Genomic DNA, 27,453 nt, shown 5'->3' with positions numbered 1-27,453 from the left:
TAGCATACAAGGCATAGTAAAGCTGAGCTATTGTCTGACAACCATATCCTTAGACTAAAATCCATGCCAGCTCCAAGGTATTGTAAATTTCAGTTATTTACACAAAGAAAAACTGATGACAAATCTCGCAGGAATACCTACACCATGCCCCATTTTTGGAAATGCCTTTTAAAAAGTCACAAACCTCTGTAACTTTTTTGCCCCATCAAACTGAGTGGGTATATAGTATATATTTGATACAAATGATGAGTCAAGTGAATGTTTGTTACATCTACTACACCTGCACAATCACTAGCATATCCTTCAGCTATAACTTGTGCTAATTTGTTGGGCCAAGGTGTCCCTGGCCTGGCCCACCATCATCCCTAATTCTCAGAAGAAGATTTTGAGGTTTTTTTTTTGCTCACTCAACCTCCCTTTATGTACTGACTTGTTGAGGCCAGAACTACAGTTACAGTTAATTTAACCTAAATCAGAGTCCTATACTGCAAGATAAAATACAATGAAGAATGTCAGCTTTAGACAAATGCCATTTTAGCAAGAAAGTCTACTTAAAATGGAGAAAGCTCAAAGCGTAACTCCAATTATAAAGGCACTTTTTAGAAATGAATAGTACATATGAATATATGAATCTTTATAATATACCGTAACAAAGAATTATGTTTCTTTCTTCACTTATTAAGCTACTCTTCCTAATTCAGATTGTATAGAATATTTTCTATATTCATCTCACACATCAAAGTCTATGGAGATAGGAGGGGGAAGGAGGAGGCTTGTACATAATGTATTACCTAATTCTGTGCAGAAGTATTTAAAGAGCTCCTTGACTCACGGTGTAATAGAGTTCAGAAGCTGCGGTTATTTTTGCGTCTTTATCCTCCTCCCACTCCCCTCTCCATAGACATCTATATAAAAAGTAATTCCGTTTGATAAATATAGAAGAAAACATTTCTTTAATAAGATTTATTAGAAAAATGTCTTATATCCCAGACCAGATCCCATATGCAGATGTCATAATTCAGACTCCGTAGTAAATATTTTGGCTATTAGGCCATACCTCAGCCCTCATCCCAAATAGCAAAGGAGATTTAGTTGTTTTCCTTATGTGCAGTATTGGCTAGAATTACATTTTTGCGTATTTTACAACTCTTATTTTTATTGTACAGTATTTCAAATTTGGGTAATTGTTTTCTTTTTATTGTTTTCCTAATTGTAAAGTACTTGGCAGGTTATTATCATTATCTGCATCAGCATACGAAAGCACTGCTCACTAATTATAGCAATATGTTTAATTACAATTCTACTGTGATAAGACTGTACTGTACCAAGCTTTTTAAAGGGCTTTTTACATAATGGACATTTAGAACCTATTCATGGGATAGGTGATTACTAGTTGCTGATGGAAACCCCACCACTGAGACCCCAAACAATCACTAATATGGGGTCCTGAGCGCTCTAGACCTCACTGCATGACTACAGCGAGAAGCTCAAATAACATGCTGGTACTGTAACAGTAGAGCACTGTACACGGACCAAATTTGGACCTATTTTTGTTTAGAAATAACAATAAATGAAATCATATGTAAAAACGCATATAAAATTCACAAATGAGCACAAACAAACAAATACTACTAATTTCTAATTTCATGTATCACTCTGTGGTGGTTTATCTCTCTCCCACAGTGTATTGTAACTCTGATGAGAAGTGTCGGTTATATTTATAGTTACATCAGCAGGCAGTGACATCCATATTCAGTATGTTCACATGAGTAAGGGACTGCCCAAATTTACTTATCATAGTTCTTGGCAGAGGCATTGCATTTCTCTAAGTACTATATTATTTTCCAAATAACTGTTTAGTGCAGCTAAGACTGAAGAGCAGAAACCAGAGTTTGCATTGTATCGAGCTACTTTCAAGTACATAGTTCCCTAGCGATATGCTGTCATACACTTTCCCCTTCACTTAGCACACAAAATTGTACAAATGTTATGTTCATTATGAACTTCCAATTGTGTTGCTGACACTGGTAAAATGATCTGAATCTCATTTGTGTTTTGTCATAATGTAACTTAGTTTAGTTTTTGCTATTTTGTTTCTGACGACTGTGTCTGATTTCACCATTAATTTCATTCCTTAATACTTTCTCCTTTACTCATAGGTTCAACAGTTCATCAACATCATACAGGAGGATATCAGGATATACATAGGATACATTAGAATAGTTTACAAAAAAATGCAGTCTGAAGTGCAGTGCAGTCTGAGGGACTGATCCTGACATCTACCATATTGCTTTTATCAGGGCTTAGAGCACTACATTAACCCCTTAAGGACACAACATAAAAGTACCTTAAGTCCACGGTCCCATTTTTTTTTAAAATCTGAAAAGATATTACCTAACATGGCAAAAACTTTACTACTCAAGTGATTTTGAGTCAGTTTTTACCTGACACGCTGTACTTCATATTAGTGGTAAACAGTGATCAATATTTTTTTGCATGTTTATAAAAACATTTTTTTACAGACAGATAGTCATGCCATCCAAATACATTAATATTGTCTACCTTATTTATGTTTTATATTGGCATCACCTTTTAATCATCCTTCAATATTTTGGGATGTTAGAAGGCTTACAAGTGTAACAGCAATCTTCAAGATTTACAAGGAAATTGTTAGGGACCACTTCAGTTCTGAAGGGGATTTTAAAAGGCTATGTATTGGAGACCCCCATAAATTACCCAATTTTCAATACTGCACCCCTCAAATAATTCAAAACCTCATTTAGGAAATTTGTTTACCCTTTATTAGAGATCAGCGAACACTGTTCGGATCAGCCGATCCGAACAGCACGCTCCATAGAAATGAATGGAAGCACCTGTGACGCTGACTTTGCCGACGTCCGGCCGGCGTCACAGGTGCTTCCATTCATTTCTATGAGAGCGTGCTGTTCGGATCGGCTGATCCAAACAGTGTTCGCTCATCTCTACCCTTTATGCTTTTCCCAGGAAATGGAGGTGAAATGTAGACATTTCTTTTTTCACTGTTTATTCAACACTAAAATTTACACTTTCACAAAGGGTCAAAGGAGCAAATGCATTTTGAAATTTTTTATACAGTACAATGTCTCCCATGCATGGAAATACCCCACGTGTAGATGTAAAATGATGTATGGGCACATGGCAGTACCTTGAAGGGAAGGAGTGACACTGGACGTTTGAAAAGCAGATTTTGCTGGAATAGTGGAGGTAATTTCCATGTGTGGTTGTAAATTGCTGTATGGGTATGTGGCAGGGCTCAGAAGGAAAGCAGAGCGATTTGGTTTCTGAAGGGGAAATTTTGCTGGAATAGTTTTCAGATGCCATGTCGCATTTGCAGAGCCCTCAAAACATGATCCCATTTTGAAAACTCTAAGTCTCACAGAGTTTATAAAGGGCTATTAACCTTAATTTTGAGCCCAAGAGTGCTTCCCAAAAATGAATAAGCAAAGTGAAAATTAAAATTTTTGAAGAAATATGTCATTTCAGTGAACAATATGTTGTGCCCACGTTGTGTCAATAGAGACATGCACTCCTTATTCTTTTAAGTGAGTTATCTTGGAGGCAAAAATGTTCCGTCGTACTATTGCAGTGTGTTGCAGGAAGTCAGTGACTTCTATGCTGTAATAGTACGGCACATGTTACTAAGTGGTAGAAAAACTTTAGACAGACCAGATTTATAGTGTTATATGTGGAATTAATGAAATAGAGTATAACACAAATATTCTCTCTTTGAATCCATATGCTCTTTGAATCTATATGTTTAGCTCTGCCCTCTCAGTCCCTGAACCAGATATAGTACATTGAATCAGCTTGGTCTGGAGTGTTGCTTTAAGCTAATGAAGACTCCTACAGCAATTAGGCACCTCCTTCACCAACTGAAACGTAACGGAGAAACAAAGAACAGGGGATTTATGTGTGAGCAGTGCAGGAGAAGATCTGAGTTAAAGTGAAATTCCTTTTTAAGGTTCTTATTTGCTTTATCCCAACACATACTGTAGGTTTAGAATTGATATCAGTCTAAAGCAACAGCAGAAATTCCTTTGGATCAAAACCTATATGGTGTATTACTAAGCTTTTCTTCACAGTAGTAGCTGTTTCATCTAAAAATGAATAAAAGGATCAAGATCTACACTTGCTTGCCTGTGACAGAGTAAAACTTCTCATTGGTGTTGTTCATTTACATAATTATAGGGGTTTTCTGGCAGTTAAAAAAAATTATGACCTATCCAATATCAGATCAGATGTTTGTATGGGCTGTGATGTCATATCCGTCAGTCCTTTGGCTCTTCTGCAGCTCAGGCACAGCCGCTTTTCTATGTACAGTGCTATACCTGGTGTACAATGAAGAATGCTTATCAGACATCTATAACACCTTTAATTAGCTGATCAATGATCCATTTCAACCACCAATCTGATATTCAGGACTTATCCTAAAGATAGCTCATCAATATAAAAGTTGTGGAATTCTACTTTAACTAATAAAACAATTATTAATTTGATCTTGCAAAGTTACTATGTTGTCAACAATAATAATGCAGCTTCCTCCATGTTACAAGTGTATCCAAGGAAAAGTAAATCATCTCTTCATTGTGAGTACCTCACTAAACAAATACCAATACCTCAACTTCCTAAAGCCCTATGAGCATCTTCAGGGGTTGAATGAGTTACTGGATATAATAGGATTTTCTGCTATGAATAATTCCTTTTTTGTAAAATGGGTCATCCACAATAAGGCAGACCACTCGGTATCCACTGCTGTGAGCCTTATTGACCACCTGTAATCTGCAGGGGAATATATGGATAAATGTCTGCTGTGGCATCATAATGAAATTTTACATGCTGCCCATTGAAATCAATAGGATATAATGTATGTACAGCATGGGTCCTCTAGAGAGAGAGAGAGAGAGAGAGAGAGAGAGAGAGAGAGAGAGAGAGAGAGAATGTATGCACTAATTTGTGGAGGTCTCAAATAAGGAATGCCATTATTATATCAACATAGAATGATGGTTTTTACGTTATAGACCAGGTTTGTTTTTTCATCACTTATTCTATAAAGTTGCAGTATAACAGTTCAATAGTTACTCATCTTGTTAGACTTTGACATAAAGTTTCTTCAATGTGCAAATTACAATTAACTTACTGAAGATAATGGGAATTGGAGCATTTGTTTATTTAAAGTAACACCCTACATATTCCATTACAGATACTATACGATATATTCCTTTACTTTGGGGAATAGATATTATTCTAACATTACTCATGGGAGTCTCAATCCCGTGCTTAATTCCAGTTCACTGATAGAACACACAGCTAAGCAAAGGGTGTCCCTTGTTGTCAATTAGAAGTGATGTCACCACAGGCAAGCTCTATAGAGAAATTTCTCTTCCGCTAATATAATATTAGCCAGTTGAATAAGTGTACCTAGGTGTTCCTTGTAAAGCATTAGCTAAGGTTTAGGGTTACAAATAATGAGCGGAGTGCTCTAAACCTGTATTGTGACTAATGCTTTCTACACTTCCATAGCATTTCATTTAATTAGTTCTAGAACAAGTATTCTGCTTTAACCATGTACCCAGGAAGGCTGCTTTTATTTATTCCTCATGGTTTCCCAGCCATCAGACCTGAAAAAGAACTTGTGCAGTCTTTTCTCAGTTAGATTGTTACAAATAGTTTTCTTTTGCAAACCACTAAGCTGTGTCACTAATAGGAAACAAGTACATTACAAATTACATTGCTGATAAATGGGCTTCAAGCGCAAGACCCTGTGTGCTGATGTGTGGAAATGCAGTTTCCTTGGATAACTAGAGTTAATTACCAGTTTAACTCTTCTTTTCCCTGATAGCCCTACATCACGAAATGTGGCAACACATTAAAAAAGAATCTACAAGCTAATAAACACCTACAATCTAGACCAGGGGTCCTCAAACTGCGGCCCGTGGGCCACATGGGGCCCGCCAAGCACTTCTGTCTGGCCCCGCCGACAACGCCGGCAGGCGTGCATTTATAATGAAGCTCCTGGGGAGCTCGGGCCAGGCCATGGAGCACACTTCACTTTACCTATTGGAGGGCACCGCTCCTGATGTCTATGCGACCTGCTCTGCCTCCGGCCCACTGTTTAAAAAGTTTGAGGACCCCTGATCTAGACAATACATATGTTCATATGTAGAGATATACCTAAAATGACATCAGTAAAGGGAAGCTCTCACATAGACAATTCAGTGCAATCTTCAGGCAGCATGTTACAGAGCAGGTGGAGCTGAGCAGATAGTTTTGTAGGAAAAAATATTGCCAATATTTAAATGTAGTTTTTTTTAAACCAGATAGTGATCTGTTTTTTTTTTTTGTTTTTTTTGTATCTCTTTTCATTTTCTGATTGTAGTTTTTAATTCTATTTTCTGAACATGATTATAAGGGCTGCCATACTGCATTAGCTTCTCCTCTGCTTTATTAACAGTATTTACAGCTTAGTGATGGTCATAGACAGCAATAGTCTGGAGCCAAAACATCAAATCTATTCAACAGTTTTCTAAACATGTTCTGTGTAGAGAAGGGAAGTAGATAAGCTGTGACATCAACTACTGTCATTAGCAGATGTAATCATGGGTGTTGTGTGGTTTTACCTATAGAGGTGTTATCTTCTATTGTAATCCTGTCTATGATGTAAATGAGGTGACTACTGCAATGAAGACAGAATTATAAAGTGTTAATCCATTATGAGGCTTAGAGGCCAGACTGATAATTGCAGGATATAGTACTCTTTTTTTATAACATAAATGTAGGAAATGAAAAAAATACATATATCAAATATGTTTAACTTAAAAATTTAAATAGTAGGTGACCCATTTACTGGTGAAACATTCCCTTTAAATCTCTAAAGCTGGTCATACGCGGGTTAAAGGTTGGTTATGATGCGGATAATCAATCGATGGTGGGATACTTACAATCTCACCATCAGCACATCCAAATAAACTCCCTGTTCAGGATACACTGAATTTTGCAAAACAGCAAACTATTAGCCAAATTTGCTTGTATTTTTTTGGCAAAAAGAAATCTGCCATTGGTAACAGTTGTTCATGGTAGTGATTGTTGACCAAAACTGACCAGCTTAATTCTAAGTACAGCAGTCCAGTGGTGGTCCTACTGTGATACACAGCTATCTTTGTATGCACTTATAGAAGCAAGGCTGTCAGTTGTAGAGGAAGGGCTGTCAGTCGTAGATTTGGGGCCCTTCACATGGCGTAAGCGCTCGGCTCATTCCGAGCCGTACACGCGAGCGCTTCTAAACACTTCCCATTCACTTCAATGGGAGTGCTCGTAAAGCCGGCTTTACATGCGCTCCCATTGAAGTGAATGGGAAATGTTTAGAAGCGCTCGCGTGTACAGCTCGGAATGAGCCGAGCGCTTACGCCGTGTGAAGGGGCCCTTGTTGGTCTGTCTGTCTGAAATTCCGCCCACTACTAGAAGACAGGAAGAGGGAGAGGAGCCATTTCTGGACACAGGAAGGCTTGGTAAGTATTGATGGGAATGGAGGGGAGAGGTGGAGAGTAATAGTGACGTTCCAGTTTCGAAGCGATGAAACAGAACGTCACCGGATTATCAGAAAGCGTCCCTGGAGCGGTCACATGACCGCTCCAGGGATATGGCGAATTATAGATTTTTTTTATTTGAAGTAAATTAGGAGTTAGGTGGGGGAGGGGGTTTAGTTTAGGAGTTAATTTTATCCTGGACAACCCCTTTAAGCATTTAATGAAGTGTAAACTAGTGAACACCATTTCTGGTATACCCATGTCAATAAATATATTATTATACATTCTATCTATCTGTATATATTTTTTTAACAAAAGGATTTTCTTACATTCTTTGTCCCAAACAGGATTGTCTATGTATAATTATACAGGTGGTTAATAATTTATCCGGAGCACTCTGCTATCTTCTATTCAGCAGCAAAAAAGAAAAATATTAATATATATCTATTTGGAAGCAGCTCTGCAAGCCCTGACAGCGGGGAGGGCATTCCCTGCTGCTCGTAAAGTCCTATTTTAGACTGTGAATTGACAAACATAAAAGGTCAAAACTAGCAAAAAAATCAAACATATGATTTTCAGATATGACAGGCAGAATCCTAGAATGGTCTTTGTCATAATGGCTAACTGTAAGTCTAAACGGTGACATCTCCAATGCTTGGCTGCACGGAAGAGAACTCCCCAGTAGCAGAAATGAATGAATGTAATGTAATGGTGCAAGCTTATATGTGCAAGCTTATATTCCTGAAATTTAAAGTAACAGACTGTATGGAACACACAAATATCATATATCTTTAAAGTTTGTGACTGTGGTACCAGGTTCTCCTCCTTTTTTTGTCCCAAGTTATCTCAGACACATAGATAGTATGGTTATAAATCCAAATAAAAATACATATAAAAATAGCAAATAGCTAAAACTTTTTTTTCTTTTTCACCTATACCTATGCATCACATTAAGCTGGGGCTCGCGGCGAGTGTTTTAACATGTTTTAACATGTTTTAACATGGCCATAAACATGAGACACATTTCAGCTTTCTCTCTTGATTTCTTCATACACATTCACACTGTGGCTGAACATGCATATGTACTGAACAAGGAGAGGGTAAAAAACAGCTGCCAGGCAATGTTGGTGGCAGTTTGTCCCTTAGGGTACAAAACTATGGGCAGGGTAAATGATTTCTACACAGAAATCTGCTGGGGAGGGTTTGGCCCTGACACTGCCAGATAATCCAAAAAGATAGATAAGCATTCCTATAGCCAAGACCCCACATAGCAAACTGCAGCTGTAAAACACTATAGAAACGCGTTGCGTTTTTTTCCAGTTCTTTTTCGCAGAAAGTCCACAGAGGAAAGTTCTCTTTCTGTCCCTATTATACCTATACAGGAAACACTAGCGTTTCCTTCTAAAACGGAACGGTTTTTGAAATCACAGCCAGTATCCTATCCACTTTGCAGGTACTGGAAAACGGTGTGGTTTTTGCCGCAGCGTTACTGCCGTGTTCAAATCGCAGCGTTTTCACAGTGTGGGACCCTGGAATCAAGGATAATAAAGTGTAAAATCCACAAAAGGTAGATATGGCAACAGCACCAATTGTAAAAATACTTTTTTATTGCCCCAAAAACATAATGAAGTGTAAGGTTTACACCCTTACAGTAAATGTATCTTTCTCAATTATTTACAGTTAGGATTAAAATATCACACTTTGTTGTTGAAAGACTAGTTGCCACATCTACCTTTTTGGACTATATGGTGGGGGAACTTGTATCAATCACTACATGTTGACTATGGTGCTGACTTCCACTGTATTAGTTTACAGTTGCATGAACATCACAACAACTCAATGGATTCATATAAACTGCAACTTAAATATCACACTGGATTTTCTATTCTATATCTAATATATAATAAAAGACAGACACTGACAGCAAAGGGTCCCTGTGTAGGATGTGCATCTAGGCCTCCCCCTTCCTTCATGCCTCTGCTGCGTACATAAAATACACGCATATATACATTAGGCTCTGTTCACATGTATATTGCAGATTCTATCATAAATGCTTTAATAAAATTATGCAACATGCTTTTTTTTAAATTAAAATGATAGATACTATCATGGAAACCAGTATAGACATCAATTTTGTTGTCCCACACATACAGTATATTGGAGCAAGGTCATTGGCTAAGGCTAGGTTCACATCACATTAGGAACTTTACATAAAAAAAAGTATACGGAACAAAGCATTCAATGTTAACAAAAAGGCATACATATCTGTATATTGTAGGACAAAACGGACAGAGACTTACAGTTATACTTTTTTAACACTTAAGTCTATGTAAAAAGGTTGACCTTTCCAAAACATCCGTATGCGCCTTTTTTTTTTTTTTTTTTTTTTTACCAAACACTTCTGTTTTTCAACAAATGCATAAGCAGTATAGGGAAAATGTGATGTGAACATAGCCTTACACAAATGTAAACACAGATTTACACACCCATATACACATATAAAATGATATACATAGAAAATATAAACGTACAGATGCATGTTCATTACATATTAAGGACAAATCTACAAATGACTTCCGTTATACATACATATACATAGTACACACAAATACCTAATTGTATATATACAAATCTTGTCTCCTGGTTAATAAAAGTAGCCAAAATTTTTTCTGGCACACATAACTACTATCAATGACGTCTTTAATTTGGATCTCTCTCTCTCTCTAAATAACACATAAATACTGTACATTACATATGCATAGCTCCCAACCGTCCCGATTTTACACTGCTGTCCCGGTCCAGACAGCTTTCAGCTTGTCCCGTCATGCCCCTTAAGTGTTATCCTCATTAACAAACTTTGCCTGATTGCCACCGGCTCTTATCCCAGGGTAAAGGCTAAATACTATACTCCTGTAAGGACCTTCTGACATCAGACAGTCACATGGTACTCTCTAGTCACGTGATTGGGTAGGCATCTCTTTGCTTGTAAGAAGATCTTTCCACGTGAAGAAAAATTGTATCCCGTGCAGTGGAGGAAGATGGAGAGATGTGAGGTGCCTGGTGTACTGTGGGGGATAGATGTGGGGTGCAGGGTGTAGTGTGGGGGGAGAGATGTGGGGTGCAGGGTGTAGTGTGGGGAGAGATGCGTGGTGCAGGGTTTACTGTGGGGAGAGAGATGTGGAGTGCAGGGTGTACTGCGTGGGGGAAAGAGATGTGAGGTTCAGGGTGTACTGCGTGGGGGGAGAGATTTGGGGTGCAGGGTGTACTGTGGGGGGAAGATTTGGGGTGCAGGATGTACTGTGGGTGGGGGGAGATGTGGGGTGCAGGTTGTACCCAAAGAGAAATGGATGGGAATGGGCAGAATCAATTCTGAAGTGGGTGGAACTAAATTTGTTGCTCTCACATTTTGTCACTCTTTCAAAAGTTGAGAGGTATGCATATGCATGTCCACATTTAGCACATGCACTCCACACTGGGTACACAGAGGACACATATACACTTACTTTTCATCCTGAGAGCTAGATCTCAGACCCCATTATGCAGAAGGGGTCATTACTATCCTGCCCTGTCTTAGAGAAGTAATGTCTGCTTGCATCCCCCCTTCTTGTTCGTCTGCAGAGCATATGGAACTTTCTTATGACAGTATAAGAAAGCTCTGTTGTAAGGACAGATTTTCTGCTGTATATTGTATGCAGCAATCCTGAAGCTGCAGTATACAATATACAATAGGCGCACAAAAAAATATCTTAGCCAATACAGATTATTTTGGGTCAGCTCCTTAGCAGGGCCCTTCTTCCCCCGGGCCCGAATGCAGTTGACCCAGCTGCACATGAGGTATGGCTTCCCCTCATCTTAATAACATGTTAGAAACATCATTGTCTGGTTGTTTTAAGCCTTGTGAAGCATATAATACAATTATTTGCAAACATAGCTGCTGTATAGTAGATTTTCGTCATTTTGCTTTATTTAGAAGCTACAAGTCAAGAGAGAAATTAAATTAGTGAGAAGTTACAGACACAATCCCCAGTAATATCCTTCAGCATCTCTGAGGGTTATATTAATACGCAGCTAAATAAAGAAGTAGGTTGCATCACCTCCGACAAGACTTTTTAAACAAAGTTGCCAATATATTTAGAAATGTTTCGCAGATTGAGTAGCTGTGTCATCATCCTCCATTATCTGACAATGACATAATGTATCACATTAGATGATGACACAGACCACAATTAGTAATCTCCTTTGTTTTATTTTAAGAAAGTCTTCCAAGGTACAATCAAATAGACAGTCAATTCTATACCGCTACATATAAATAAGATCCTAATGCGATTGTACTAAATTTGCTTCATCAAGGTAATTGAAAAGGAAGAGACTGTTTTATGATAATTCCTTAAGAGTTTGATCCTGTAGAGATTCTACGACTGGATTAGATATCTGTAATCGTTTTAAGGCTAATTATTGTAGTTGACCAAGTAGATGTGCAGCTTTAGCTCTCAATCCAGGTCTATAATTCTAGCCTTGATGGCCTGTTTCAGACATTAGTGACCATAGCAATGATGACCGCTATTGACCGCACTAAAAGAAATCAATATTAAAAAAAAAAAATATGTTTTTCATGCTGAACCTACGGAGCATACCATATTGTTATATGGTATATTGTTGAATTGTATATTGTTTTTGCACAGCACATGGGTGTTCTTGTAAGGTAAAAAAAAAACAAAAAAAAAAACTGTAGTCTAATGACTTGTCATATGTACTTCGCACTTGTTTTTGCAATAAATAGCTTAGTATTGAGAATGTCTCGTCTCTGTTACAGGGAGTCTGTCACCAGAACTCAGATTTGCAGATGGTGCCACAGATAGATAGGTTAGGGTAACCTGAATAAAGCAGTGTTTATACTCATGGTGTATATACATACTACTAATTCCTATATTACAGATCGTTTCACAAGTCCTTGCCACTATGTTCCTTTCAAGAATGTTCACTTATGATCTACTTCCTACCAACTGCAAGACCTTGGTTGAGGGTTCTTTAGGAACCACCAGGCCTAAAAATGAGATAGGAATACCTTGACAAGAAATGGATTTATTGTTTAGACCAGTGATTCCCAAAGTGGTCCAGGTGGACCCTCAGGGGTCCACGGGAGACTCTACGGGGGTCTACGTTAGATCTAATCTTCACATTTTTTGACGAGTTTTGGGAATATGGTAGAAATGTAGCAGCGGGGGGTCCACTGAAACCAATAAAATTTTAAAAGTGGTCTATGAGAAAACAAAAGTTTGGGAATCTCTGGTTTAGACTATATAATACTTGTTTATTTATTTTTTAGTTAAAGGGGTTATCTGCACTGGTGGAAGCTTCATTACTAACATACACCTTGGTCCCCTGGAGCCCCATTTGTTAATGTTCCAGAGGGCCCCTGGAGAGGCCAAAACTCCAGTTGATCAGGTTCTCCTAATGATGCATTGACTCTTGGTCATATAACTGACCACTGAGCCTGTGGCCACCCACCCAATGACTTTATAGGCTTTCGGCAACAATGTACCTATATGTCCTTGCTAATTTAGTAGCAGCACAAGGTCATATCTACAGGAGTAACAGTCAGACTTCCCAAAGAGAAGACAGACATGATGTATTACCATCTCTGCCTTTCTGATCACTGTACATGAGCACTGTGTAGAATACTATGGAAGCCACCATGATATGGTTTCCTCCCAGCACGGTTATGTGATCCTCCTAGTGCTGAGGAACTGCATGAACTGCTGGGTCTCAGAGGACCCAGGTATCTCTGCAGTGTGTACTAGGAGGCTGTATTCCTCTTGTAACTGCGACTATGGGCATAGTGACCAGGTATCTGCAGTGTACAGGAACTGAAACCAGGATGACAGCAAAATCCAATGAAAAGACATTGGAAAAAACATTTTACAATGACTTTCCATTGTTTTTGTTGTATTCTGTGATAAAGTTATCATGCTGCAGCAGTTTAACCAATTACAGAAGTTTGGGTTTACTCTGCTACATATGTATATCTCTATCCAGTGGCATAACTACTGCCATAGCAGCGGAGGCAGCTGCCACAGGGCCCGGGACATTGAGGGTCTGGTGACAGCTGCTACCATTATACTCGGGGGTCTTTTCGGACCCCCGAGTATAATGATTGGCGGACCGGGAGAGGTAAGAAACATAAAAAACATGTTACTTACCTCTCCACAATCCTGCCAGGCCTCCTTCCTGACGTCACATGAACCCGGCCTGCGTCCCAGGTCATGTGACGTCCGACGTCATTGAACAAGGACAGCAGCGCAGAAGGCAGCGGACCGCGTAGGAGATGGGGGACAGGTAAGTAACAGTAGTTTTTTATGTTTTTATTCCCCCGGGTCTCCGATTATTATACTCTGGGGTCTGAAAAGAACCCAGAGTATAATAATTGTTTATGGGTGTCCACAGTGGGACATAATACTGTGTGCAGGGGACACTATGGGGGATAATACTGTGTGCAGGGGCCACTAAGGGACATAATACTGTGTGCAGGGGCCACTATGGGGGATAATACTGTTTGCAGGGGCCACTAAGGGACATAATACTGTGTGTAGGGGCCACAAAGGGGCATAATACTGTGTGTAGGGGCCACAAAGGGGCATAATACTGTGTGCAGGGGCCACTATGGGGATAATACTGTGTGTAGGGGCCACTAAGGGGCATAATACTGTGTGCAGGGGCCACTATGGGGGATAATACTGTGTTAAGGGGCCACTATGGGCATAATAAAACGCGCAGAAATGCGTAGGAGGGGGTCGGTCGAGGTCTTCGGTGTCGGTTGGGGGGGAGGGCATGTCAAAAGTTCGCCATGGGGCCCCACCATTCCTAGTTACGCCACTGTCTCTATCTATCTACCTATGTAAAGCTGGCAAATAATGATAATTTGCCTTCACAGAGGAAGATCATTTTACTGGTACTGCAAATGTGAAGTAACTCATGTCCATAGAGCATATGGAAGGGAGAGGAACTTGTATGCAGAAGTGGTATGAAGACTTAGTGCCCCGGTGTTGGCTTTGTACGGCAACTCCTCATAACTCAGCATGACAGATTATTATGACCTTCCATGAAAGTCACTCATTCCGTGTATTTGTCCAGGTGACAGACTGAAAAACATATTGCACTGTGTTTTTCATTAGCTCCGAAAGTCATGCTCAAATGGTTTTAAGAAGACAATTCAGTGGTGTTGACAAAAATGAGTTTGTAGTGGAAGAGGGAAGAAAATTGAAGTAAAAACCATTGCATGTAATTTGTTAACTGGCATAAAACTGGTGTAGATAGGTGGTTATGTGGTGCATCTTTGGTGCAATGCCCTGTCTTGTGCCTTGCTTGTCACTTTCTGCATATTTCCACAAAATATATGTACCTAAGTGATTGGTTCTAATGGCGCAAGAAAAAAATATTTGAACTGACAGAGTAACCGGGGAAGGTCAATGACTCCTGCAGGTCTGAACCTTACAAGCTGCTACCTGCTGGAGGGTGTTGTCCTATACCTCATAGTCTACAAAATGTAATGGATTGGTGCTTACTGGCTGCTTGAAATATTGGAGGCATTCCAGTAATGGACAATGTGTGTGCTATCTGTATGTGTGTAGACTTCTACCAATCATAGTTATAAGTGCTTAGTACTAAATTGCGACTCTTTGGAATTGCAGAGAGCTGTACTGGACAATGGATAAAGAAATTATGCACACAGTGATCGGTGCTATGAGGTGGGCACTGTTCTGACACTTGTATAGGAGCACAGCACTGAAGTACACTGTCTGGTTTTGTTATAGCAGCACAATGGCTAACACATTTTTGTAGTACTGTAGCTTACAGCATTATGGATTTACAATGACTTAGCCTCCTTGCAAATGACCATATGTCATACGGGTTTTCACAGGATAGCATACTGATCCATTCATTTCCATGGGCCCGTACACGTCTGTGAATGACACATTCACATGTCCGGACTGACAGTCCGGGCTGCAAAATATGGAACAGGTCCTTTTCCTGTCCAATTTTGAGGCCTTGCTCTCGCGACTCCTATTTATTTAATGAAAGGGGCCTTGGAAGCATGGCCAGTGCACGAGCGACATCTGTGGGTCACCCACGTGCCACCCATACTGTTCATTCATGGCTGCCTGTTAGCACACAGTCGTGTGCAACCAGCTTAAGTCTATAATGAGGTTTGCAATGGCTGGCTCTGTCATGAGGGATGTATTAGAGTTTCCTATGGGGGCAATGTAAATGATATTAAAGGGATTGTCCAGTTTCCAATCTATGGTGTTGTATAATGAATTCCTCATGGATTTCTATACCTCTTCTTGCTGTTATTCTTTGTTTTCTTCCAGTGGATCAGTCCATGGTCATGTGATGGACACACAGGTGCACAGCGTATTACAGTCACAGCACAGTAATCAGAGCTCAGTTTTTGTTTTTTGTTTTTTATTAATGTAGATTGTGAGCCCCACATAGAGCTCACAATGTACATTTTTTCCCTATCAGTATGTCTTTAGAATATGGGATGGCAATCCATGCAAACACGGGGAGAACATACAAACTCCTTGCAGATGGTTTTTTGCCCTTGGCAGGATTTGAACACCAGGACTCCAGTGCTAACCACTAAGCCACCGTGTGGCCCCCTATCAGAGCTCTGTTTTGTAATGAGCTATGTACCTGTGTGTCCATCACATAACCATGGACCATATATCACATGAGCATAGACTGTATATCACATGGCCATGGACCATATATCACATGAACATGTAAATAGACAAAGAATGACAGCAAAGAGAGATCTAGAAAATCATAAGAAATTGAAAGAGAAAGTATACAGGAAACTTTTCGTTATACAAAAAAAAATAATCTCATTTATTTCCTTGAAAATGGATAACCCCTTTAATATAGAAATTATATTAATCCTTAACACAGGTTGGCACATTTATGGTGCACTGAGGCTGATCACGTTAAGGGGCATTGTAAGAGGCTGGTCTTACATATGAATTGAAATTGAAATGAAGGAAAAATAGCTGGCAATATTACCAGGGCACTGTTGCTCACCGTGGCTTGGGTATGGTAGCAGTGTGTTTGTTATTGGTATTGGATCATGGTGTATAACACTTTTAAGGAGACACTTTTTATACTTGTTTCATTTTCCTCCTTTTTTTTCACAAAATTGCAATGTATATCATAATTTCAGCCAATTTCAGACATTAATGATAGTGAGAAGAATGGAACAGCAAAGAGTTCGAGTTAAAACTTAGAATATAGCTGATGCATAGACAATCAGTTAGTCATTAATGGACTATTTTAGATTTTGCACACCGCATGCATCACTCCAGGCATTAAATCTTTATATCTGAACTCTGCATTTTCTATACATGCTATAAATGTAGCCAGAGAGGAATAAAGAATCAGATTAATTCCCAATACCCAGTTCACTGCCCCAGATGACTTCATTCCAATGCAATGAATTTGAATCCCCTCTAGCTCTCTAGTTCTATGGCCTAGATTCATCAAAGAGATAAATATTTAAGCTATGCTATATTGTATCTTACTTTCTAAAACTGGCGTTATTATTCTTTTAGCACTTGCTGCAGCAGCAGCAGCACACCTAATCCAAGAATATACAACTACAGATACATAGAGACCCCATCACTTCATACAATACAAGTCATACATCCATGCAGAAATGTAAAGTTAGGGCCAGAAATATTTGGACAGTGACACAATTTTCGCGAGTTGGGCTCTGCATGCCACCACATTGGTTTTGAAATGAAACCTCTACAACAGAATTCAAGTGCAGATTGTAACGTTTAATTTGAAGGGTTGAACAAAAATATCTGATAAAAAAATGTAGGAATTGTACACATTTCTTTACAAACACTCCACATTTTAGGAGCTCAAAAGTAATTGGACAAATAAACATAACCCAAACAAAATAGTTTTATTTTCAATATTTTGTTGCAAATCCTTTGGAGGCAATCACTGCCTTAAGTCTGGAACCCATGGACATCACCAAACGCTGGGTTTCCTCCTTCTTAATGCTTTGCCAGGCCTTTACAGCCGCAGCCTTCAGGTCTTGCTTGTTTGTGGGTCTTTCCGCCTTAAGTCTGGATTTGAGCAAGTGAAATGCATGCTCAATTGGGTTAAGATCTGGTGATTGACTTGGCCATTGCAGAATGTTCCACTTTTTTTGCACTCATGAACTCCTGGGTAGCTTTGGCAGTATGCTTGGGGTCATTGTCCATCTGTACTATGAAGCGCCGTCCGATCAACTTGGCAGCATTTGGCTGAATCTGGGCTGAAAGTATATCCCGGTACACTTCAGAATTCATCCAGCTACTCTTGTCTGCTGTTATGTCATCAATAAACACAAGTGACCCAGTGCCATTGAAAGCCATGCATGCCCATGCCATCACGTTGCCTCCACCATGTTTTACAGAGGATGTGGTGTGCCTTGGATCATGTGCCGTTCCCTTTCTTCTCCAAACTTTTTTCTTCCCATCATTCTGGTACAGGTAGATCTTTGTCTCATCTGTCCATAGAATACTTTTCCAGAACTGAGCTGGCTTCTTGAGGTGTTTTTCAGCAAATTTAACTCTGGCCTGTCTATTTTTGGAATTGATGAATGGTTTGCATCTAGATGTGAACCCTTTGTATTTACTTTCATGGAGTCTTCTCTTTACTGTTGACTTAGAGACAGATACACCTACTTCACTGAGAGTGTTCTGGACTTCAGTTGATGTTGTGAACGGGTTCTTCTTGACCAAAGAAAGTATGCGGCGATCATCCACCACTGTTGTCATCCGTGGACGCCCAGGCCTTTTTGAGTTCCCAAGCTCACCAGTCAATTCCTTTTTTCTTAGAATGTACCCGACTGTTGATTTTGCTACTCCAAGCATGTCTGCTATCTCTCTGATGGATTTTTTCTTTTTTTTCAGCCTCAGGATGTTCTGCTTCACCTCAATTGAGAGTTCCTTTGACCGCATGTTGTCTGGTCACAGCAACAGCTTCCAAATGCAAAACCACACACCTGGAATCAACCCCAGACCTTTTAACTACTTCATTGATTACAGGTTTACGAGGGAGACGCCTTCAGAGTTAATTGCAGCCCTTAGAGTCCATTGTCCAATTACTTTTGGTCCCTTGAAAAAGAGGAGGCCATGCATTACAGAGCTATGATTCCTAAACCCTTTCTCCGATTTGGATGTGGAAACTCTCATATTGCAGCTGGGAGTGTGCACTTTCAGCCCATATTATATATATATAATTGTATTTCTGAACATGTTTTAGTAAACAGCTAAAATAACAAAACTTGTGTCACTGTCCAAATATTTCTGGCCCTAACTGTATTTTTCAACAAAATAAATCCACCTTAAAATAAGATGACACAAGATGATCACACAATATTAATGCCTAGAGACAAAAATCCCCCCCTTCCCCCATTAAAGAGAGTCTCCTGGAAAATGGGGTATCATGTAACAAAAAAGTTAACGAATGATTGAATGATATTGTTAGCCGATGCAGGTTAGATTCTGTTCATACTAGGGAAATTTTGTCAATGATTTCATTGATTTTTACATTTTTCTAACGGTGTATGCCATCAGTTGGCATCAGTCAGCCTCTTATCATGAAAAGGATGCTACGCTAAGCTGCTAAATAAATTAGGAGTTATTCTCACCTAGCATAGTCAGTAGAGATGAATGAGTAGTATTCGATCGAATACGACTATTCGATCGAATACTCGTATTGGTCGAATACCACGCGGGAAAAATCCGTTGAATTCAATGCAAAAACCTCCTCGTGCTCCTCATCCTGCTACTTCCGGAACTTGGAGGATCCAAGGTGTCGAACTTTGGTTTCCATGGAAACCGGAACAACATTCCTGTTTTTTTCCCATAGACTATAATAGGACTCGCTCATCTCTAATAGTCAGCAATACATTGGTTATAAACCTAATCACAGTACCTTGTAGAGGTGATTCTACAGTTTCCAAATATGTCTCTGTTAACTTTGGAGCTCCATTTTCAGGAAAATCGCTGTTTATTTCACATGCAAGTGTGGAGAAAAGTTCTTTGGGGACGTGCTTTATCCTTAGTTCACATCTGCGTTTGGTAATCCATTCAGGGAGTCCGCATGGGGACCCACTGAATGGACTACTGAATGCATTTGCAAGTGGTGTGCAGTAAAGGAACATGGACCCCATAGACTATAATGGGGTCCATGTGCTTGCTGTGAGATCTCCGCATGAGTCATGCAGACAGAGAAGTAGATTGTGAAGTACTTTCCTATTCGCAGGTTCCCTGCGGAGATCTCGTGGCAAGCACACAGACCCCATTATAGTCTATGGGGATCCGTGTGCTTTCACTGCACACCACATTTGGTAGTCAGTTTGGGGGGGGGGTCCTCATGCGGACTCCCCTGAACAGATTACCAATGCAGATGTGAACGAGGCCTTACCTTGTCTGGGCTTTGGTCTCCGCTCTAGATTCACAGGCCAAACATTTTACCCTAATTTGCATGTGTATTATTAAATCTATTGAGAAAATGTTCATGATTTTTGCTGTTAAAATTAACATGTTGTGATTTTCAAAAATGCGTGCGGTTTTCAAATTGCATCTGTTCCACAGCTCTTCATTCCACAATATGTGATACTGAGGTACAAACAAATCTCATTCACTTTGCTGGTTACCATGAAGTCCAAAAATGTTGCATTTCCATAATGTGAGGCCTTACCCTAAGGCTAAGGCCCCAAATAGTGAGTCACAACCAAAAAACGTCGTGTAAAAGCATTGCGATTTTTCACAGAAAGTCCATATGCCACCATACCCAAGCCACTGTGAGCAACACTGAGTTTTCTGCTTCTATTATACCTATATGAAAAACGCCAGTGTTTCCATAGGTATATTTGACATCCTGCGATTTACAATAATGTGAGCGTTTTTGTGCTTACAACATATCTGCTGCAGATTTTTCCTGTAATGTATGGATGGGATTCATCAGAATCCCATCCACTTTGCAGGTATTGTAAATCACAGCGATTTTTGACATGGTGTTTATGCTAGATGGGCCCCAGCCTTAGGCTAAAGCCCCACGTTGCAGAAATGCAGCTTTTTTTGTTGCAGATTTTGTAGCGATTTTTTTAGCCAAAGCCAGGAGTGGATTGAGCAGAAGGGAGAAGTGTAAGAGCTTCCTGTATATATTTGCCTTTCCATTTGTAGCCATTCTTGGCTTTGGCTCAAAAAACCACAGCAAAATCTGCAACAAAAAAACCTCAGTTTCTGCAACGAGAGTGTGCATAGTGTGCAAGAAACCCACAGTGTTTACAATCTCAGCAAAGTGAATCAGATTTTACCAGATATTTTCCATACCTTGTACAAAAAAAAAAAAAAAAAAAAAAAATAGCACAAAAATCATTTTTATGGGTGAATCAGGTGAAATCTGCACCAAAATCCACAATCCTCACTTACAGTAACTAGCACAGATTTTGCGATAGATTAGTCACATATTTTACCTGCAAAATCAATGTCCCATGTGGTAGTTTGTAAAACCCAACCCTTTGGTCATTCAGAAGGTGCACTACATATAGTGTTAGAAACTTTTCCGTAGATAAAACTCAACTACTTTTCAGTGAACCGAATTTTAACATTGACAGCAAAACTCTGCTCTTAGAAAACTTGGCTGCACATGAAACTTCTACGACTTCATATACTGAAGGTCAATTCTAAGTGTTAGGAATTGTCATAACTGCAATGATAAGTGAAACATCTTTTCATGATATTAAATGACTAATGCCAGCCAAGATCAGGGGCATTTTGCTCACTGAAGCAAGAGGTGACACGGTGATGTTTTCTGTGTTATGGATACAGTCAGATAGAATGGTGACCTCTTTATAAGTAGCATAGAAGCAATTAGAGATTGCAAATGAATAGATCATCTTGATAGAAGTTCACCTTTGCATTTGCTCCACTTGTCAAAACATACAAAAATCTGCCATTATATCCAAGGTAGGCAAAGAATGAAAACACTAGAAACTTGGGCACAATAGCAGTAAGGAGAGGAGATCCTTAATCACAGTGCCGACCGATTCCACTAAAACCATGTTATCTGACCATGAAAAAGCTCACAATATGCTATTCTATTATGTATGGGGTAAGGCAAGGTTGAATGCATTATATGCATACTTGTTAATACATATAATTGTATAGTACAATATATTGTACCATATAATTTACGTTTATATCAAAAGCCACACGATATGTTGACTATATGATATTGTAAGCAGTATTTCGTAAAAGGTTTTGCAATATAAGTGAAGGTTAATAAAGAGGTTCTCCAATAGCAGACTTTTAAAAAATTACCATTGGACAGACCATAAAAATCTTATTGGTGGAGAGCTAACCAATAGGATCCCCCACCGATCCTGAGAATTATGTCATTATAGAGTCATTTCTTGGGCTGTTTCTATAGCTCCAATAAACTATAATATAGAGTCACTGCATGTATGCTGCCACTTCTACAGCAGTAATAGGAATTGGCGTCCTCAGTTTCTGGATTATTGAAAATCCCATTGGTCAGAGGTCCATTAATCTGATTTTTATGGAACTTGCAGTGAATATATAAAATTCTGTGTTGAGAAGAAGTACAATATTTGGAGTAAAGTCTTTTCTAGACAGACCATTGAGTATTATGATATATATATATATAGATAGATAGATAGATAGATACATACATACACACACACACACACACATACATAGCTTACAATTGATAGACTATTGTGGGATATTGATTGGCATTTATATACAGCTTGCAAACTGCCTTTCAACTTGTAGATGAAAATATAATCGGTTGTTTCTAGGTATATTGTAAGCATAGAACATGCCGTGTATATAAAAAACAGCCTTTCTCTGACTATACTACATCTCAAGCAGCATAATCTATACGTACAGTATGTAATATATGTACACAATATATACAGCATATGCATATTAAAGTAGTCTTTCCCAGATAATATTGATCTTGTAAGTTGCATACATGGTAAGTAATACATGTGCAAAGTCTTTTAAACAGCAAATGTAGATGAGGGAAATGTTTCCAATATATAATATATGTAAATAGCTTATCCCACACAATTCACATTATACAGATGGATTTATCAATGCCATGAATATCTGCTGTACAGTGCAGGGTTATAGTACAAGCACTAGTTGAAATAATTTTCCAAAGACTTATATCAGCACAGCCTATGATGAGGTTATTAAATATTTAGCGTGCTATAAAGGCGGCTTCTTAGTTTAATGCACATCATCACTTCATTCTTTTATATTGTTATAAATAGCAGAGTTTCTCATCCAATACTTCAGCATTAAGATGCTAGATATCTGTAACCAGCAGAATGAATTAACAGCAAAGATTTACACTGCAATGTATTCCGTTGTGTGCCTAACATAGTGTTCTCAGGGGCCTAAGTGAAGAAGCATGGCCCATATTAGATAATGGGGGATATATATTATATTCACACATATTAGGATATTATTACAGTTATGCTTTTAAGGAGCATATGCTTATGAACTATTATTACTATAAGATGTTGCCATTTGATCTTCAGTAAGTTACTGGAAATCATTTACTGGCAAATGGCACATATCTGACAGATGCACTTCTGCCTAATGATTATTTTATGCATACTGTACTGCCATCTGCGTTGTAGCTGACTGTAATATTGTTGTTTCTGGATGAACTCTTGTGGGTCCAGCATTAGTACCGCTGCTGTCATCGGACAATACTGATCACAATATATGTGATGTTATAGCTTTATAACATCTGATTAGCATCAATCTTCAGAGACTGGTGCTGTGTGTGGAAATGGAGAGTATGTGTTATACCGAGACATGGCTAATAATAATATTAATAATACATTACACAGTGCACATAAACACAAGTTTAATAATAATAATAATAATAATAATAATATAGATTACAATTGATGTGGTAAGCTTAGCATGTTAGAAACGTGAAAGAAATATTTATTTTCAGAATTCATATTATACCTTACAAATGTAGCAGAGCTGACTTTGTGAGCAAACTATCTTAGGAGAGAACTCCCTAGGTTTATTGACCTGCAGTGTTACAGGACTAGACATCAAACTGTGGTATTACAATTAATTCTGCTACAATACTAATAGCACATCTACACCTTTAATTCCTTCTATAGCATCTTATCTCATATAATATAATAGCCCATAAACAGGCAAGTGACTAGTTAGAGTCTCTCAATACATGACGACAACATTTTTTGCTCCAAAGCATCTGCGTACGTCAAACTGCTTCCTATAAAGTGGTCTTACTCTATGTTTTTATCTGTCCTGGTGATTTTATATGTGTTTACCATTTCCAGCTATCAATTTGTACAAAAAATTCCCGTAATTTACAGCACAAAGTATATAAATGTCATGGCATATGCCACATTTTTCTATAGCAGCTTACATTCACAAACTCTACAAACATGAAGGCAATGAGTCAGACTTAATATCACATATGTATCACTTTCTGCACTTTGCCTGCATCCAAGCAGTCACACATATAGTCTGAATGGAAACTGGTTCAGCCAAAACACAAGCTTGTTTTTAGCAGACAACAAACAGAATAATTCACGTGAGCTAAGATACGGGAAATATGTAGAAGCTATCCCCATATTAATATGCTATAGTTCTAATTGCATCAGTCAGCATAATATATATGCTTCCAAAACACATCCAGAAGGAACGATAAATCATATAGTCACTTGTGCAGTCCCTGCAGGCACCTGAACACCTGAGTTTTACTTATGCCCAGCATTTATGTGTGAACTGGATTTATAAATACTCACATTCTGGTCTACCTTATACCCGTCATGTTAACTGCATTTTCTATATATATGGATATCATATTCAAGACATGTGGAACATCACAGGACGCTGCCAATCCCAATATATTGTGTCATTTATCTCCATCCTCTCTGATACAAATATATACAAATATATAACCCAAATATAGAAAATTTAGAACCTAAAACAGAAGACATATGAAAATGAAATGAATAGCAACATTCTATAGACTATTTTATATCCAAGCATAATGAAACTATGTCGATGTAAAACATAATATCATTTTGGCAATGAAAACAGGAGAGCACCAGTAAAGTTGTCACCCATCTATATACAGTATAAGCAAGCCCTGTTATCCCATCCCAATATAATGATATATGACTTCTATACTGCACTCTGCTCTTTCCTATATGCCTTAATTCTACAGTAATTCCTCATTTGCTCTCCTGACAGTAAACTACAACTTTCCCAGAAGCCATGACATTGGACCATATACAGCACCAGTAAACTGTCAGACACCACGAATTGTAAGATGTCTTTAGTCACAATGATGTGACTATTATCAGGGCTCTTATACTTTCTACTATATACATAGGACATGATGCGGAACAAACATACAAAAGTACAAAACACACAAAACTAAGCATGCAAATATTTCAGCTTTTACTATTGGGGTTAACCAGTGCATGACCAGGCACATGCCACATTTGCTTGGCAGTTCCTACCTTTCAACAATGACATGGGCACAATAGCTGGATTAGTGATCATGGCACAGAGATACCTGCACAGTCGTAGCTGACAACCATGCCCATGCTGAGGAAGCTATTCCTGGCACTATACTAATCCCAGGACCTCTACCCCAGCCCTGGCATGGCAGAGAATAGCATGAAGTGGATCCTCTAAACTTAGAAATGCTTGATGTAAAGTGAAGTCATCCAATATCCAACGATGCCTAGAGCAGCAGCCACAGTAGCCAGGACATGGGACTTACCAGTAAGGCAGAGAGGAGCAGATACGTATGTGCCTGATACTGCTGCTGCAGCTCCTGGATCCTCGCAAGATGCTGCTGACAGGAGAGGGAAGGAGTAGCTGAGCTGTGACACACCAGCCACGACTCGCCATTCACTCCGTGCACATCCCTGAGAGACTGGAGCCAGGTGCAGGGCACACTCCTGCAGAGACAGACTAGAGAGCCAGGCGAGGCACGTCACTCCCCTCCAGCCAGCACTAGCACAGTCACTGAGAGGAGGAGGAGGAGGAGGAGGAGGGCTCTCCACACAGCCCTACTTACTGACACCCTCAGCTCTTCACTGCTCTGGCATTCACACAGCTAGAAAACTTTCTAGCAGGTCAGCGGTGTGGAGGCTCCTGAGCTCAGAGATAAGAGGAACGAGCCTGTGAGGTGGAAAGTACCGCCATTATACTCCGGATGAGTGGGGTCAGGTGAAGGGGGGGTCAGTTTGTCACTTGGCACCTATTATATATCACCAAGTGATATCTTACATGGGGCTGCGAATGAACCTGCTTTATATTATGAAGTGATGTCTTACATGGGGCTGCAAATAAACCTGCCTTATATTATGAAGTGATGTCTTACATGGGGCTGCAAATAAACCTGCCTTATATTATGAAGTGATATCTTACATGGGGCTGCAAATAAACCTGCCTTATATTATGAAGTGATATCTTACATGGGGCTGCAAATAAACCTGCCTTATATTATGAAGTGATGTCTTACATGGGGCTGCAAATAAACCTGCCTTATATTATGAAGTGATATCTTACATGGGGCTGCAAATAAACCTACTTTATATTATGAAGTGATATCTTACATGGGGCTGCAAATAAACCTGCTTTATATTATGAAGTGATATCTTACATGGGGCTGCAAATAAACCTGCTTTATATTATGAAGTAATATCTTACATGGGGCTGCAAATAAACCTGCCTTATATTATGAAGTGATATCTTACATGGGGCTGCAAATAAACCTGCCTTATATTATGAAGTGATGTCTTACATGGGGCTGCAAATAAACCTGCTTTATATTATGAAGTGATATCTTACATGGGGCTGCAAATAAACCTGCTTTATATTATGAAGTGATATCTTACACCAACTTTAGGCCAAGGCCCCAATCTTTGAAAACACAGCAGTACCTGAAAAGTGGATGGGATTCTGACTAATCCCATCCACACATTGTTAAAAAAATACCACGGCGAAAAATTACAGCATGTCAGTTATGGAAACGCTGAAATTTTCCCAAATAAGCATATTAAGGGCAGAAAGTCGGCAGAGGAAAACTTTCTGTGAACACTGAAGAAAAAAAAAAAAAAAAAACAGGATGTGCTTCCAGTTCGTTCTTTTCCGCAACTTTTTTGTGGCAGATTTTGATGCATTTTTTGAACCAAAGTCACAAGTGGGTAAAGCTACGGCTCCACGTAGTGAAATGCAGCAAAAAACATTCCTGGAAAGAACCGCGGCGGAAATGCATCGGGTTTTTTCCTTCAGTGTTTTTGCAGAGTTTTCCTCCGCAGACTTTTTGTCCTTATTATACGTACACAGAAAACACCAGCGTTTCCACAGGTATAATTGATGCCATGCTGCGATCTTCAAAACAGCTTTTCTGCTGTGGATTTTTTTCTGCAATGTGTGGACGGGATTAGCCTGCTACTGTAAGGGGGAGTTCACACGGTGTAAAGTGGTGCGCAATCTGGCACGTATACGCGTGTCAGCAGTTTGCGTGCTCAAAAAGATTCCATTGATTTCAAAGGGAGTTACGATCGTATACGGCGTGTAATTTTGCGCCCGTAATTTTGCCGCAACATTTCAATTATATCTACAGAAACGCCGGCGGTTTCTCTATAGGTATAATAGAAGCAAAAAGTCCACAGAGGAAAACTCTGTGGACTTCCAGTGAAAAGAGCTGTGGGAAAAACTGTGATGCGTTTGTGCCATGGTTTTACCCACAGTGCCTTTTGGTTGTGCTTCATTACGTGGGG

General features: G+C 39.2%; 1 protein-coding gene across 2 annotated transcripts in view; it reads right to left on the bottom strand.

Annotated features, from left to right (window-relative positions):
* Nucleotides 1–25,630, bottom strand: part of HS3ST5 (heparan sulfate-glucosamine 3-sulfotransferase 5) — a 242,889-nt gene extending 217,259 nt beyond the window's left edge. For both annotated transcript variants that reach the window (XM_075268103.1, XM_075268102.1), the window contains exon 1: nt 25,443–25,630. The gene's annotated coding sequence lies outside the window, so the exon portion shown is untranslated. The remainder of the gene's footprint in view (nt 1–25,442) is intronic.
* Nucleotides 25,631–27,453: the final 1,823 nt, after the last annotated feature.

Source organism: Leptodactylus fuscus, chromosome 3 (assembly GCF_031893055.1).
Source record: "Leptodactylus fuscus isolate aLepFus1 chromosome 3, aLepFus1.hap2, whole genome shotgun sequence".
Lineage (NCBI taxonomy): Eukaryota > Metazoa > Chordata > Amphibia > Anura > Leptodactylidae > Leptodactylus > Leptodactylus fuscus.
The sequence above is the reverse complement of the archived record's forward strand: the minus strand, read 5'-3'. Positions and strand labels throughout refer to the sequence as shown.